Here is a 16,001-nt window from a genome sequence, read left to right on the forward strand (position 1 = left end):
GCAATTATATTCAATATAATTCTTATGGGAGCAATAATCTATCAAATGATCACTGCGTACAACGATAGTCGCAATAATCTTCATGATAATCTTACTAGTGGGGATATAATATGAATATAATAGTTAAGAACAATATTTCTTTTAGTAGATGCTATTATAGTTACATAACAGTTAATAGTTTTTACTCATTCTGTTTTTAAGATTTCATGTAAAACTTTTTATTCCAGTATTTAATTTTCATTTAATGTTTTTTTTTCCTGCAACAGTCAGTCATTTATTAAAATTTTCAACTTAAATTATTTCTTACAAAATACTATGATTTAATTTTTTTTTCACAATCTACTATATTTTTACTTAGCGGTCATGATTTAAAAAAAAAAATTGTTAATTCACTAATTTTGAAGTCAAGAAACGCTTCAAAAGTTGCAATTTTTTACACGAATAAAAAAAATTACGGTAAAATTATCGTATTGTAAGGTTATGAAATACTACAATTCTAATTAATAAAACAAAAATACATGGTATTAAAACCATACTTTTGCATATTTTTCCGTTCAAATGGCATCGGTGTATCGAAAATTTTAGTTTGAAAAATTATAGTTTGTATTACCAAACATTTAGTAAAAAATACAAATCAAATCTTAACACCAAATTTAACTGAATAAATAGTTTTCATTCTATGCTCTAAGGTAACATTATAAAATTATAAAATTTCACCACATTTACAAAATTTTATCACGTATTATAAAAACCAGATTTTATTCTTATTCTTTCCAAAGTCATACAAAGAACTTCGGTAATATTTTGGTAAAATTACAGTACTCTAAGGTAATGAAAAGCCACAATTCTGATTAATAAAACCAAAATATACGGTATTGAAACCATACTTTTGCTTATTTTTCCGTTAAAATGGCAACGGTGTATCAAAAAATCTAGTTTGAAAAACTATAGTTCGTATCACCCCACATTTAGTACAAAATACAAATCAAATCTTAAAACCAAATTTAACTGAATAATAGTTTTCATGCTATGCTCTAAGGTAACAATAAAATTGCTAAATTTCCCCACATTTACCAAATTTTACAACACATTATTAATAATAGATTTCATTCTTATTCTTTCCAAAATCATACAAAGCGCTTCGGTTCCCAGTATTGGCACAAACTCGGTAAATTTTATCATGTTCCGGTAGTTTTGACTGTACTTTTTTTCTTTTCTCAGCGTAGAATTCAGCGCATCGTTTGAAACAACTTCTACGAGATTTCCAAAAACGAAATCAAGTTGTATCCCCTAACCCAAGGAAGCAGCGCTATTTGTTCTGAAATTTCTTTACGGTCGTCCGAAACCCCACCTTCTCCAATGTATCAAATCAAACCCCTCAATCACAGCAATGAAAAAAGAAACATACAACATAGCACATAACAATTTGAAGCCACACTTAAAAATAACACTTCTTCCACACCTTTTTGTATTCATACACGTGATGGAGATTAGTATTCCCCCCCTGAGGGGGAGGGCACCCCCTTAAATGCCCGATGCATCGCAACAGGGCGGAACCCATGTCTCAAAAAAGCTAACAGTAAGCAGTGCGCCCGTAAAGACATAATAATACGTTCTAGGTGTGATCGATGCTGGATTTGTGGGTCTTACCAGTCTGGGTTAATACTTGCTGGGTTTTTTTTCAGAATTCAAAACACGTACAGCTCTTCTTCGAGTGCGATTTGTTTGGTTCTGAAACGGAAAAGGAATCTTTATTTTATTTTCATATTTATTCCGAAGGTTTGTCGAGTTAAAGGACTGTTACAAGAAGATATAATGCATATAAAAAAGGGGTAATTACTTATAATTTGGTTTGAAATGTATTCAAATTTGCACTCATAACCACTTGAAAAAATAGCAACACGCTGTTTTAATTTTTTTCGCAATAATAATAATAATGTGCACCTTTGAACAGTTTGAAAAAAAATTAATTCATTATCATTTTGAAAAAAATAATTTGCACTTATAATAACTTCAAAAATAAATTGAAATCGTAACTAGTTTGAGAAAATAATAATTTACACTTGTTACTACGTTAAGAATAATGTGAAATCATGAAAACCTTGAAAGATTATTTTTCATTTAAAACTAGATCCAAAGGCTGTTACATGAAGATATAATGTAAATAAAAAATGGTCATTATTTGTAATTTAGTTTGGGACGTATTCAAATTTGTACTCATAACCACTTAAAAAATAATAACATGCTTCCAAAAATTTTTTTAAATAATAATAATAAATGTGCACTTTTGAACAGTTTGAAAAAAATTGATTTATAAACAATTTGGAAAAAAAATAATACTTGGTACTTATAACAACTTTAAAAGTAAATTTCCCTCATATTTAATTTAAAACAATAATAATTAGCACACAGAACCATTATAAGAATAATGTGCAATCATGAAAAGCATGAAAAATTATTTTTCATTAACAACCACGTTCAAAAGTTGTTATAAGAAGATATAATGCATAATGAGAAGGTCTAATTATTTGCAATTTAGTTTGGGATGCATTCGAATTTGCACTTATAACCACTTAAATAATAACTTGGTTTAATACATTTTCAAAAAAATAATAATAATGAGTACTTTTGAACAGTTTGAAAAAGTAATTCATTAACAGTTTAAAAAATAATAATTTGCACTTATAACGATTTTATTAGAAGTTGACTTCAAAAACAACCTTAAGAAATCAACCTCCCAAGGTTTATAATCAAGATGTATGAAATTGTTGTATTTTGAGGTTCAGATCTACTAAATATCTACTTTAGAGTAACCATCTTAGAGAGGTTGATTTTGAGGTGCACAGGTTATTTTTCTTCACTTCAAGTAAATAAGTACATTTGAGGTGTGAATAATTTCACCCGATTTCAACTAAAAGTACCACTGAGATATACATGAGGTTGATTTTATAAGGTTTAAATGAGGTTTAAATAGAAATTTTTTGATGAGGTTATTTTTTGGGGGCAAAGCATATCCTTATTTTTTTACCTCCAATGCATTTTTTTACACCTGTCAATCTCAAAACAACCTCAAAAGCACCTTATTTTTTTGTAATGGAAATAATAGAATCATAATAAATTTCATCTGTTGAAAAGAAAATTGAGCGATGTAATCAATGCATGTAAACAAGAAAAACAATTTGGTAAACAAAATAAACCTGTTCATAAGTATGCAACTTCAAATCAAGCGTGTTAGTAGTAAACCTGATTATCGTTCAAAATCTGTTGAGAAACGAACCTGAAATTTGCATGTTCTTCCCTTTTTTCAACCATTTGTTGATGTGCTGACACTAATTGTTTATTTAAACAATTTTTTCTTGACTGTTATGCATGAAAAGGAAATTCATTTCATCAATCTCACTTTAACCGTGAAATCATTCAAAATTTTCCCAGTAGTTTTATAGTTTTTCTATATTAATTCAAAATAGATTTTATTATTGTTGGAATTAGATAATAATTTTGTTATGCAAATTGTTTAGTGTTTGATTTTTTTATGAGATAATTTCGTTATTATTAGTTTTGGAAAAAATTAAACCTTAATAATTTCAGAGGTTGAAAAGTGTTATTTGCTTTGTAAAGGTTTAGTTAAAATCAAAAATGGTGTATTTTAATATTTAGGACAAGTGAATTTTATTTTTAACTAATTTAATTTTAACTAATTTAATTTTAAGAGGATTTTTAATATTTCTTATAATTCTAACTTCTTAAAAAAATATGTTCAATATTGATCTTTAACTTTGAACTATAATATTATTTGAGTTTGAAATTGTTCAGGATTGATCTTTAATATTGATGCTTAGAACTATAATATTTTCAAATTTGCAGCAATTTTCTTCACTATTCCATTAACTTCTCAAAATGTTCATTAAATATTGATCCGTGACATCAATGCTTTGAAATATTATATCTTTCAAATTTGCAGCAACTTTTATAAGATATTAAATTAAGCCAATGTTTCAGCTCAAATTGAATAATAATGCTGACATTAAGAAAAATTGTTCAACGTTGAACCATAATATTGATGCATTGAACTACAATAAGGAACAAATTTGCTGCATTCTTAGTAAGTCGTGAAGTTGCACCATGTTTCCATTTAAGTTGAACCACAATATCGTAATCAGGATTAAGAAGTACCATGATATGGTGTAACTTCGCACCATATTAAGTTTGCAACAAGTTTAAACACTATTAAGGTCCAACACGGTTCAGAATTACCAATAGTGGAATATTGTGCTATCGAGTTTTAAAGAAAATTGCACGGTAATATGGTCAAAAATAACAGCACATTATGGTCACACCAAATTGTTTCCAATGATGTGATTAGATGCTCTTCAAACCTTTTAGTAATGAATAAATTTTCAGTTTTTTAATAGAAATATTACCTTTCATATTTTTAATTTCAAATAAATAAAAAAATTATATTGCTTAAAATTTTTAAGATTTGTTTCTAAAAAATTAATAAAAAATTAAACGAAGATTCAAAAAAATTATTTAAACAAACAAAAGAAAATCTAACCCAGGTTTGAAATCCATAAATGAATTTTTAAAATTGTTGCAAAACTTTATTGCATTAAATAGATCAGAAACTAATGCTTATATATTTCTTTTAAAAATCTCAAATTTAAAAATCTCAAGATGAGTTTATCATATTGCGTAATCTAGGAGTTCCATTGTCTTCAGGGTTGAGAACGTTGTAAATTATACCTGGAGAAGGCATTTTTTACATCATCTAAATTTTTTATACTCTTAGCCTCTTAGGGCATCTTGCAGCAATTGAAATAAAAGAAAATTCAATGGCGCAATAGCAGGTGAAAATGGCGGGTGACGGAATACCTCCCAACGTGATTAATTGTTTTTTTTTCTCTTCCGTTATTTGATTTTCCTGATTGTCGCTAATCTGAGGGATCAAAATTACCATCTTTGAATTTAGAAAACCTTTTTTGGCAATTACGAAAGAATAGGGCACTTCAAAAAACTTCACAAGTATTTTTGATAGCAACTATTACTCTTGAGAAATTAAAAAAATCATACAATGACAGATAATTATCAGGTATTTGGCTGTCCATTTTACTACACTGCAAAAAATAACTGTTAACTCTACAGGAAAAAAAAAATTTATAGGAAAAAACTGTTAAATACAGATTTTTTTCTGTTTCTTATCGTAACTCGCTTGCAAAAATTTCTCGTTTTTTTACGGGTTTATTTGACGGTTTAAAGCTGTTTTTCAGGAAAGAGTTTTTCACCCCAATCATAAACGGATTAAAACTATGTATGCAACTCCTGATTTTTGCCTTGCAGTTTTGCTTACCGTAAGATAATTTTACCTTTTTTCAAATCACTTTAGGATTACATTTTATACTTCCTCTTACTTTTCGACATCTATTTTATGGCTTCGAACATAGTTGGAAATAAAATTGCAATTCAATTTCATTGTCGAATTGATAAGCTTCCTGATTATTATTTGTCTTTAGACATAATTTTTCAGTAAGCTAAATTGCCCGATTTTTTTTTTATATAAGTTTGGACTACTGTAGTTTTAAACGTTTTAAAACTTAAATATGATTTCAATAAGTAAGACTTTTAAAGATAATGATATTTCAAGTTTTTTCTTCATAGTGAAACACTAGAGCTGCCTGGGTTCAGAGAAAAGAGCACGAGCCTTCCAAAAAGGTGACCCGGGTTCAAATCCCAGGTCGTAAAAGTGCTTCTCCCGAATTGCACCTACCACAATAACTGAGTTAATAATAAAACTTTTGCTAAAATAACAGAGTTTGTTTCTTAAAATAATGGAGTGTGCTTATTAAAGTTACATCTGATTAAAAAACAGGTTTCTGTGCTTTTAAATAACGGTATTTTTCTGTGAAATAAACGGTTTTATACTGGCACACCAGTTAACAGTTTTTTCTGTCAATTTAACAGAGCAGTATATATTTCCAAAAAAAATTTAAGATTTAATTATTTTCGAGTAAACAAGTCAATCTTCAAAATATCTTTGGCATACGTTTAAAGTAACCAATTAGCTGATAATTATAAACAAATATCAAAATGCGCTGAAACGACATTATTTTCCGGCCAATCTAATATCTCAAATATAGTTATTAATCAGTAAAATTATAAAAGCTTTTTTTGACCCGGCTTATAATAAAAAAAAATCCCTTTGCAAATTATAGTCTGCAGTATTATTATACTAAACAAGAAAAATGTACAATAATCCTTATATCAATATTTTTATCGTCTGGAAGGCAATTTAAATTATGCTAATAAAAGAGCTATTATATAGTTTATAACATTCTAGATAAGTACTAAATTGCCCTGTCGAAATCTCAATTGAAAACAATCATTCTTATGCCAAAATTACCGTTTCTGCCATTGAAGAATTAAGAATTAAATTGCAATTTGCACGGGATTAGATAACTTGCATTAATCAGATAAGTCCCCGATTAAAGACAAGCCACAATTATGATAAGAACATTTTAGGGGATTGGCCTACCCTAATTTATAATCAATGACATTTCAATAGGAAATGGAAAACAATTCCTTATTTATCATTTGTATTAAATATTTAAAATGAGGTACATAGACGTATTATAGTTATAACTTGCAAGCGTTAATTGAAGAAGTTCAATTCATTTGTAGGATGTTAACTTTGCCCCACGAAAACTTTAAGTAACTTAAATGAGCCGCGGTGGTTGGGAGAATAAAGTGTTCGTCTTTAAATGAGGTGACGTGGGTTCGAATCCCATCAATGGCTAGTCGATATAAATTCTGCTCTCGGCTCGCACAGACTACAGTGTTGACGTAAAATATCCTCAGTTGTGGAGGGAACATGGGTTAGAATTCCTTTGTCGTCAGGCTAACTATGGGAGATTTTCGAGGTTTCCCACTCCATGTTACGCAAAAGTGGGTTAGTTCCAGTAAAGATTCCTTCACAGTTTGTCCCAATTCTTGATCCAGGAGTTCCCTTGCCTTCTGGGTTGGATTCGACTTTTCAAAGTCAAACAAATATAAACAAAATATAAAATATCTTAAATTGTATCCTAAATGACACTGGCCTGTTACAAAAAAAGTGATTAGAAATAGATAGTTGATTTTTTTAAGTTTTTAAGTGCTGATTTCAGGAAAAATCGTGAAAAAGTTCTACCAAATCGCACATTTTTTTCTCCACAAATTGTGAGATTTTTACTCTTTGTAGTTACCCATCCTTTGTATTGTTATCTAAAGAAAAGGATGACCATTAATACCCTGAGTTGAAGTATTTCGGCTAGTCTGTGATGAAAATAAATAAAAATAAGTTATGTAATAATAACGTGTGCTTATTAGTTTACGTTTTGATAGATTTCAGTTCAAAATGGCCCTTATCTGGAGGAAAAAACTAAAACGTTCTCCTCTAGACAAATGAATTATTTGTTTCGAATTTATTTTATTATCCTGAATTGAATAAAAACAATCTTAAGTCGGAACGACTAAGATTTTAGATATTATTAATGTTTTATGCATAAAAAATTCAATTTTGTACTTATTTGATCTCCTCGTACTGACTTAAGTATTTTTACGTGTTTAAAATTGCCGTCTAAACATGTACGGCGTTGTTTCTTAAGTACTTTCTTATGCTGAGTCCAATATCATTAAAATTAAGTCGATATAACTAATAGGTTTAAATATCCTTTAACTATATATTACTGTAGTTATACAGTCAATAATTACATTTATTCATGCAATAAATAATTACATTTAATTATTCATTTAATAGTTTTATTAAATACTACGTTACTGTAATTACACATTACTGTATATAATTATTCTTTATTGCAATTATATATCGAATAATTATATTTAATTATTCATTCAATTATTACAATTAACTATACATTGCTGCAATTATTTGCAGAATATTAAAAATTAAGCTATACAATACTAGAATTATATATCGCATAATTACTTTTAATTATACATTACTCTGATTATATCCTGTAAATTTTGGAAAATGCTACAATTTTAGCTTACACGTAGACTCAACTATATCTTCGGTCTTTTAAGTACAAATTAACCTAATGTTCTTTTTTTGACCCTGCGTGCTTCTTAATTTTCTTTTATTTTCTTTTATATTATGTTGGCTAAGAGAGAATGTTTAATTTTTTTCCTCCTTGCTATTGCTTTCCCCCCGTATATATACATCAACATTTATGAGTCAGAGATGCATCAATAAATATAGAATTGATATTTGCAAAAGATAAGCTAAAATAGACATTTTTTTTTTCTTCAAGTTTTCAACGACCAGAGATCAAATCAGAACAACTTATTTCGTTTTTGGTTTAAGAAAAAAAGAAAAAAAATTCGTTGAACATTGTAATTAATATGATAAAAGAAATAAAAATGAAAGATGAACCATTCATATTTTCATAAATTTGTGTGTCACGTTCTTCGCATTCTATTTTTTACGCCAAAACTCGCCAAAATAATGATGAAAAATGATTATATCATCATCATCTCACCACAAACACTTCGCTAGCAGGAGTGCAAAATACATCACGATTTCACCATCAACTTTGATAGAAACAAAACTGGAAACGTATATAATACACAATAACAACAAATGAACTACTGATTTCTCTTTCTGCATTCGCGAAAGCAAACGAAAAAAACTGAAATGATTTTATAAATCTTCACAAGCGTCAGAGATAACATAATTGTTCATTTATAAGAAGCGTTTTTGCACGAAAAAACTCGGTTTATCTTTTTGATTTATCCGAATGCTTTATTTAATGTTAAAACTCCTAATCAATTCTAAACGCAAGCAATACCAAACTCACATTACAAATTGGTGTTCTTTATTTGTGTGATCAGACACTTTATTTTCGTTGAAAATGAACTTTAATCTTTCAAATGGAAAATGTCACAGTTACTTCCCTTTGGTAATGGTATGAGAATGATTATCTTAAATTTTTGTTAACCGTTTCGTGGAATAAAAGGATGTAAATAATGTTAGTTTAAACTTTAAAATACCACTTATTTTTAGTCCAATATGGATATTAATTACAATATTGTATCCATATTTATATACAAACAATATTTTATATACCATTCGTATTTTGCTTCAGTTTTTTTTAATCCAAATGTACATAAGTCTATATAAAGTACCTATAATACTAAAGTAATAAGTGCCTATAATGCTACAGTGCCTATAAAGTAAAGCATTACATAAAGTACCTCTCTCTTTGAATAATATCTTTGCATTTTTTTTTGTATATTGATGCTATTTTTGTACATCAACTAAAAAATTGTTTTACAAAAGTAATATTTTCCGAAATTTTTTCCAAAACTTTAAATGATTTTATAAATAAACATATTTTTTTCTTTTCCTTTTTTTTAAATAAACTACGCTGTTGTTTAAAAGTATTTTTTCATTCTCATTTTAATACAATTTTGGTGGTTATAAATTTTACGAGCACTTTTTCTAAATTTTTATTTATAAAACAAATTTGTAAATTTTAGAAAAGTTTAAGATTCAAAAAGAAAAAAAAATTAAAATCGAATTCAGGTGTTTCTAAGACAAGTATTTGGCCGTTTAAACTTGAACTGGATTAAAGCTGTTTAAATTCTTAATAGTGATTCTTCAAAGTGATAATGAATGCTGAATTTGTTTTTACCCTAATATAGGAACAATCAACTCTTCTGAAAAAATATGTACGTAGAATTTGTCTTTACCTTGACATAGGAACAATAGATATGAATGTAGAATTTAAATATATGAATGTAAAATTTTAATTTACCTCAATATAGGATCTGTCAACTCTCCTTAAAGAAATACGAATGTGGAATTTATCCTTACCGTAACTTGAATGAACTACTCTTAAAATAGTATGAGTGTTGAATTTATTTTTACCTTCATATAGAAACAGTGGATTCTCTTTTGAGAAATGTGATTGTAGAATTAACATAGGAACAGTCAATCCCTTTCAGAGAAATATAAATGCACAAATTTATCTTTACCAATGTAATAATAAAATCTTATTATTATATAGGTAATGCTGCTGTAAAATTTGTCCTTAACTCAAAATAAGAACGGTCGATTCTTTTTTTAAAATTGTATTAAAGTAGAATTTGTCTTCAATTGGGTATTTGCAACTCGAGAAGAAGACGATAACTGATGCACAGACACGTGACCTATAACCTCAAAGTCAACTGATCGTTTATATGCAAGATGACGTGTTAAAGTTGAACTAAGTTTCTCTACCTAAGTTTGAATGTTAATTAAGTTTGAATGCTAATTAAATACAACACCGTTAATTAGTTTGCTTTAGTTCTGGCTTTGTGTTTGTATAAATGTTAAGTTAGAAATATGCAGTGAAAGAATTGAAATCTTTGTGAAAGAATATAGAATGTGACACTTAAGAGATCTGATACTTGATGGGCTTCGCTTAAGGCTGCTTTTGAAGGCTCCGTCGTAAAATGAAATGATGCTTTTTTGCGAACAATGCGCTATTTTTATAACTGCTGTAGTTAACAATTGTTACTCACGTCTATTAGGTCAAGTTTAGCCTATCTAAAGCCAGATGTGTATGATTATTTTAAAAATGGCGCAAAACGTCAATACGGAGAAAAGCCACAGTTTTGCGAAAACTAAAAGCGTTTGTGGTCCAATTTTCGAATATTTAAAAACTTGCTTCAATGCTGCATTACGTGGGTGCATAAAAATTTGCCCAAATTGAGAATATGGTAGTGATTTTGATAGTTTTCAACTAGGTTGAAAAATGTAACCAAATTGATGATTTTTTAAAAAAGTTTAATAATTTTTAAAATATTTAAGTTATTTGTCTGTTCTAACCCAGATAATTCTTCACGGTAAGCTTATATGTATATAGCTTGAAATCATCACATTGCTTCAAGTGTAAGGCATTTAAACTATTGCTTTTTTATTTTCCTTGGCGAGAGATCTTCGAAAAACAGCGTTAATTGAAATAGAATGGAAAAAACAGTTGCTTATGTAAACACATGCCACGTTTCAACATCCAATCAGGATTGAGATACCTTCACTACACCACTTTCAGGTATTCCATTCAGCTTTAGAAGAAATCACAGTTAAACTTTGACGAGGAAAAAAAAACATATTTTTTTTCTTTAAATATTTGTTTCTTGATCATGTTACAATAATCGCAATTCTTATCCATAACCGTATCATTATCTCTTTCATCGTGTTTATACGCAGATTTCGAACATAAAAATGTTATTACATTGCTCAGCCAGAAAAGGAAGAAAAAAAATCAAATCATCATACGAGGAAATAAATCTGAGTGGTTTTTAATTACCCAGCTTCGGAAAAAAATATATAAAATAAAATTGATTTATGCAGTCAGGGCCTAGGTAGACATTTTGCTGTAACAACAAGTCCATAAGATTTGACCTAGGGGTAGTGGTTTGCAGGAAGTAAAGACCAGATAACATAAGATAATTAATGAAGAAGTCAACGCAATTAAGCAAACAAGATTGTTGCCGTTTGGAATGAGATCACGAAGGATTCTGCGCTGATAGATACTCATTGGGCTACTAATTTCGATTGCGCAGGTAAATTGATTAGTTGCGCTATTCAGTGGCTTTTAATGAGTTCATGATAACAATATATGAATTTATAAATAAAAAAACAATTAAATTAATAATTTATCGAGTTGGGTGATTGTTTGTATGATAATTTCGTTCTTAAATACCCTCCTGAAAAGCGAGCTTAAAATAAAGGCAGAAAAAGCATTTTTTTAGTGAGAACGTAGTACTGGGAATAGCAGGGAGAATGTGAGTATGTAGCTTAGAATAAACTGCATTCAAAAAACAGCGATGTTTTTTTCTGCGTTAAATGTTAAAGTCTTCCAAACAATAATTTTTTTAAATTTGCCCTTATTTAGAACTAAGGGAAAAAGTTATTCACTGTTGAAATTTCTTCAGTTTACAAAATAAATTACTGAAGAAATTTCGAATATAAATAATTAAAAAAATTCAATCCTTTTTCTTATTATTTTATTTTTTAGAACAAACATGATTCCGATATTCTTACAGTTTTTTTAGTAACTATTAGACTGTTTATTATAATGAAAAAATACCAACTATATTTTTGCTTCTAATGAGAGTATAGAAAAAAATATGTAAGAAACACTGGTGTTCTATCTGCGTCAAAGGGTTAAACAACTGAAAAACAATAATGAGCAAAATCTTTATGAAAAAAATAGTCCATTAGTTAAAATAATCCACTGTTAAGATGGTAATAAAAAAATTGCTCAAATGCATTTCCTTCATTTTTTTCTTATTTCCAAAGCACATAATAAGTCTTTAAAAAAACTAACAACGTTATTAAAACCATACAAAAAGTTTCTACGTACAATTGTTTATCTTCTAAATACGACTAATTTGAGATGCCAAAAAAACTAGACAAAAAATGTAACAAATCCTTTCTAAAGATAAAAAAAAAAATAATAATAATTTTTCATCCAATAGGGCTGTCCGTTAGCTTTAGAATCCAATTTTCTTAGCGATTAATTAAAAAGGTGCGGTAAGGTTTCTGATTCAAGCGATTTATGCTCGTTAGTTCTAAATGGAAAAAATAAGTCGCCGATGACTAACTCCGATAAAGTTGTATACGCAGACGATTTTTGTAGCTCCAAGTCGTTTTCTTTCTTTTTTTGGCTCTTCATTGAAGTTGGAATGGCAGCAGTATTCCGTTCCATCTATTGTGGCCGCTATTCATCCAAAATAAATTATTCATGATTTTCAACGAGCTTTTATTATATGAAATCGTTGGCCAAAAAATAGAAGAACAATATGGGATTTTAATGATTGCTGAGATGAATGCAACGGAAACTTACCTACCGGGATGTTTTTGTCGATAATAATTATGATTATTATTTGTCACTGTACTGAAGATGATATGAAACTAGTTATATCCTAAATTAATAGCTCTAAGATAGGAGGAATAATAATAGGATGGGAAAACCGGGTGTATAGAAATTTACAAAGATGGATTCGTTTGTTATTTTTTATATCGATCAGCTTGTTCACTGATTCAAATCATCGGCAGATGTTTATTGTTTCGATTAGACGTCTGGGAATGAATTTAAAATCATCGAAGGGTATCGAAATATTATAACATATTTTTATGTTTATGCTTTTTGTATGTTTCCTGAGTAGAAAGCTGATCTGAATTTTTAAGTAGAGTTTTGATCCACAAAAAAATAGCTTTTGTTCGATAAGGCTTAAATTGATTGTTAGTTTAAAAAAAATTGCGATTAACAGTTTTATGAACGACTATATCTGTGTGACAATTGAAGGATTTTAGATTGAAAATGAAAATCAATAAGTTATTAATAGCTGTACCTGAAAAAAATTATTAATTTTATTTTATGATCTGTGTGTAACAAACAAACTGATTTTTAAATGATGGAAATTCTATTCCAAAAAAAAGTTTAACAGATTAGGATAATTATAAATTACATCTATTATTTTCTATCCAAATATTTTTCGTTAATTGTATTAATTTCATAAAATAGTACAGAAAGCTTTTAGAATTGACTATTTCTATAAATGAAATAAAATTTAAGAAGAACGACGAAATCTCAGAGCTTGTCTTAAAATGTTTCGAATATTAAAAAAAAATTTCTGATATTTTACTAAGTAAAAATAAATATACAAAAATGTCTTTCAAATTTCTAATTTAAAATATAATAAATGTCTACAAAAGAAATAGATTAAATCTTGTTAATTAATAATATTTTCGTAATAAAAATTATCACTACTTAGTTTTTAATAATTCGATAATTAAAAAACATTTCTTAGTATTATTATTTATTATTAAAATTAGAGTTTAAAAAAATTAAAAAAGACATATTTTCATATCTAAAATTAAAAAAGTTTTTCCCATTTAAAATATAAAAAAAATATTTACAGAGAGAATATCTGTAGTTATTATACATATTTGAATTAAAAAATCAAATTTTGTTCATCAACAATACTTCCTTACTAAAAACCATTACAACACATTTTTTATATTGGAAAAAAGTTTCTATGTAAAAGTGGTTTAATTTTAAAAAGGAATTAAAAGTAACTTTTTTCACATTTAAAAACGCAAGAAAGTTAGTAAAATAAATAAATCAACTTTTGGTTATTAATATTATTTTCCTACTAATATTTTCTTCATTAATATTTTTTAAATTCATCACCTATAAATATTCTGAATATTGGAGGAAAATAGTTTCCTCCGTAAATGCGAATTCTTTTTAAATTATTACACAAAAAAATATAAATAAGAATTTTCTTTTTTAAATTTGAAATGAACAAGAATACTTATGAAAGAAAAAGCTCAAATTTTGCTTATTCATAATATTTTCTTAGTAAAAGTCATCATAATTTGCTTTTCAATTAATCTAAATTATGAAAAACTTTCCTACCTAACTCTATTTTTAAATTTCAAATTAAAAAAAATAAATAAATGAACATTTCAAATCTAAATTATATAAGAATATTTGCAAAAGAACTGGACAATATCTTGCATATTAATAATTTTTTTTGATAAAAAAAATAAATTTGAGTAACAAACAGGTTGAATATTAGCGAAATAAATAAATCAATATTTGTTTAATTATGTTATTCTCATAAATAATTTTCTAAAATAAATACCTCACATATAAGTATTCTGAATATCGGAAAAAAAGCTTCCTTAAAGCGTGATTAGTTTTTAAAATTGTGATATCAAATTATAATAATAATAGTAAATAAACAAATAAATAAATAAAAATATAAATTATTTCAAATTTAAAATCTGAAAGAATGCTTATGAAGGAAATAGGCCAAATTTTGCTTATTGATTATATTTTCCTAGTTAATTTATTTTCCTAAATATTCCAAATATTTCTTCAAAATTAGATTTGCTTTTAAAATTAAAAATTAAAAAAAAAATAAAAAAAAATATTTTTGATTTCAAATATAAAGGAATATTTACAAAAGAACTGCATCATATCTTGTCTAACAATAATGTTTTCTTAATAAAAAAATTCAATCTGAACAATAACCAATAGAAAAATATAAGTAAAATGGACAAAGCAATTTTCGTTTATTGAAGTTATTTTTTTTAAAAATATTTTCTTAAATAAATTCATCACATATAAATATTTTGAATGTCGGAAAAGCGTTTCCTTCGTAGATGTGATTAATTTTTAAAATTATGATACAAAGATAAATAAATAAAATTTATTTCGCATTTAAAATATGCTAGAATACTTATGAAAATAGGTCAAATTTAATTTATTAATAATACTTTCTTAGTAAAAATGTTCATAATTTATAAAAAAAAAATTAAAAATCATTTCGAATTTGATATATACAAGAATATTTTCAAAAGAACTAGACTATACCTTGTTTACTAATAATGATTTCCTGATTAAAAAAAGCAATATGAATAGCTAATTCAAAATCTCATTATATGGTGCCGATTTCAAATAACAAGTAATATATGACAGACTAGAGGGGGGAAAAAACAACTATTTCTCAAATTATTTTTTACATTAGGTTCATTTTTCATTCGCATACAATCATGGCGATTTCATTTATCACCCTATCACATGTTTGGGAAAAACTGATGCCATTTTTTAATAACTTAAAAATCGGTCAAAAGGAAGTAATGTAAGACGAAGTTTTCGATAAGGGTAAACGGAGTGACAAGCTAGGGCGGGGGAGAGTTCTTAACCGAAGATTATTTTCGGTATTTAATTTGCGGAGGTGGGAATGGCAACAGTTCTGACGTTCCGAAGTGATTGAATCAAGTAATGAGGTTTCTTTTGCAATATGGGCAACACCTTCAACAATATGATGTAGCTCATTCTAGTTATGAATAAAATTTTATCTAGATTGATGAAGTATCTTGGATAAATTGTTTTCTGATCCTGAAGATAAAGTTTTTGGTCAAGAATGCTCCCATTCTTGTATCT

At 27.3% G+C, this 16,001-nt stretch overlaps 2 protein-coding genes across 2 annotated transcripts in view; one reads left to right on the top strand and one right to left on the bottom strand.

The window, feature by feature from the left end:
* LOC107444543 (uncharacterized) overlaps positions 1–1,668 on the bottom strand; it is a 165,727-nt gene extending 164,059 nt beyond the window's left edge. Inside the window, exon 1 of the transcript XR_011637061.1 lies at positions 1,651–1,668. The gene's annotated coding sequence lies outside the window, so the exon portion shown is untranslated. The remainder of the gene's footprint in view (positions 1–1,650) is intronic.
* The window catches only part of LOC110283103 (protein trachealess), a 211,654-nt gene that overhangs the window by 21,841 nt on the left and 173,812 nt on the right, over positions 1–16,001 (top strand). The window lies entirely within an intron of this gene.

This window comes from Parasteatoda tepidariorum, chromosome 6 (genome assembly GCF_043381705.1).
Source record: "Parasteatoda tepidariorum isolate YZ-2023 chromosome 6, CAS_Ptep_4.0, whole genome shotgun sequence".
Taxonomy (NCBI): Eukaryota; Metazoa; Arthropoda; class Arachnida; order Araneae; family Theridiidae; genus Parasteatoda; species Parasteatoda tepidariorum.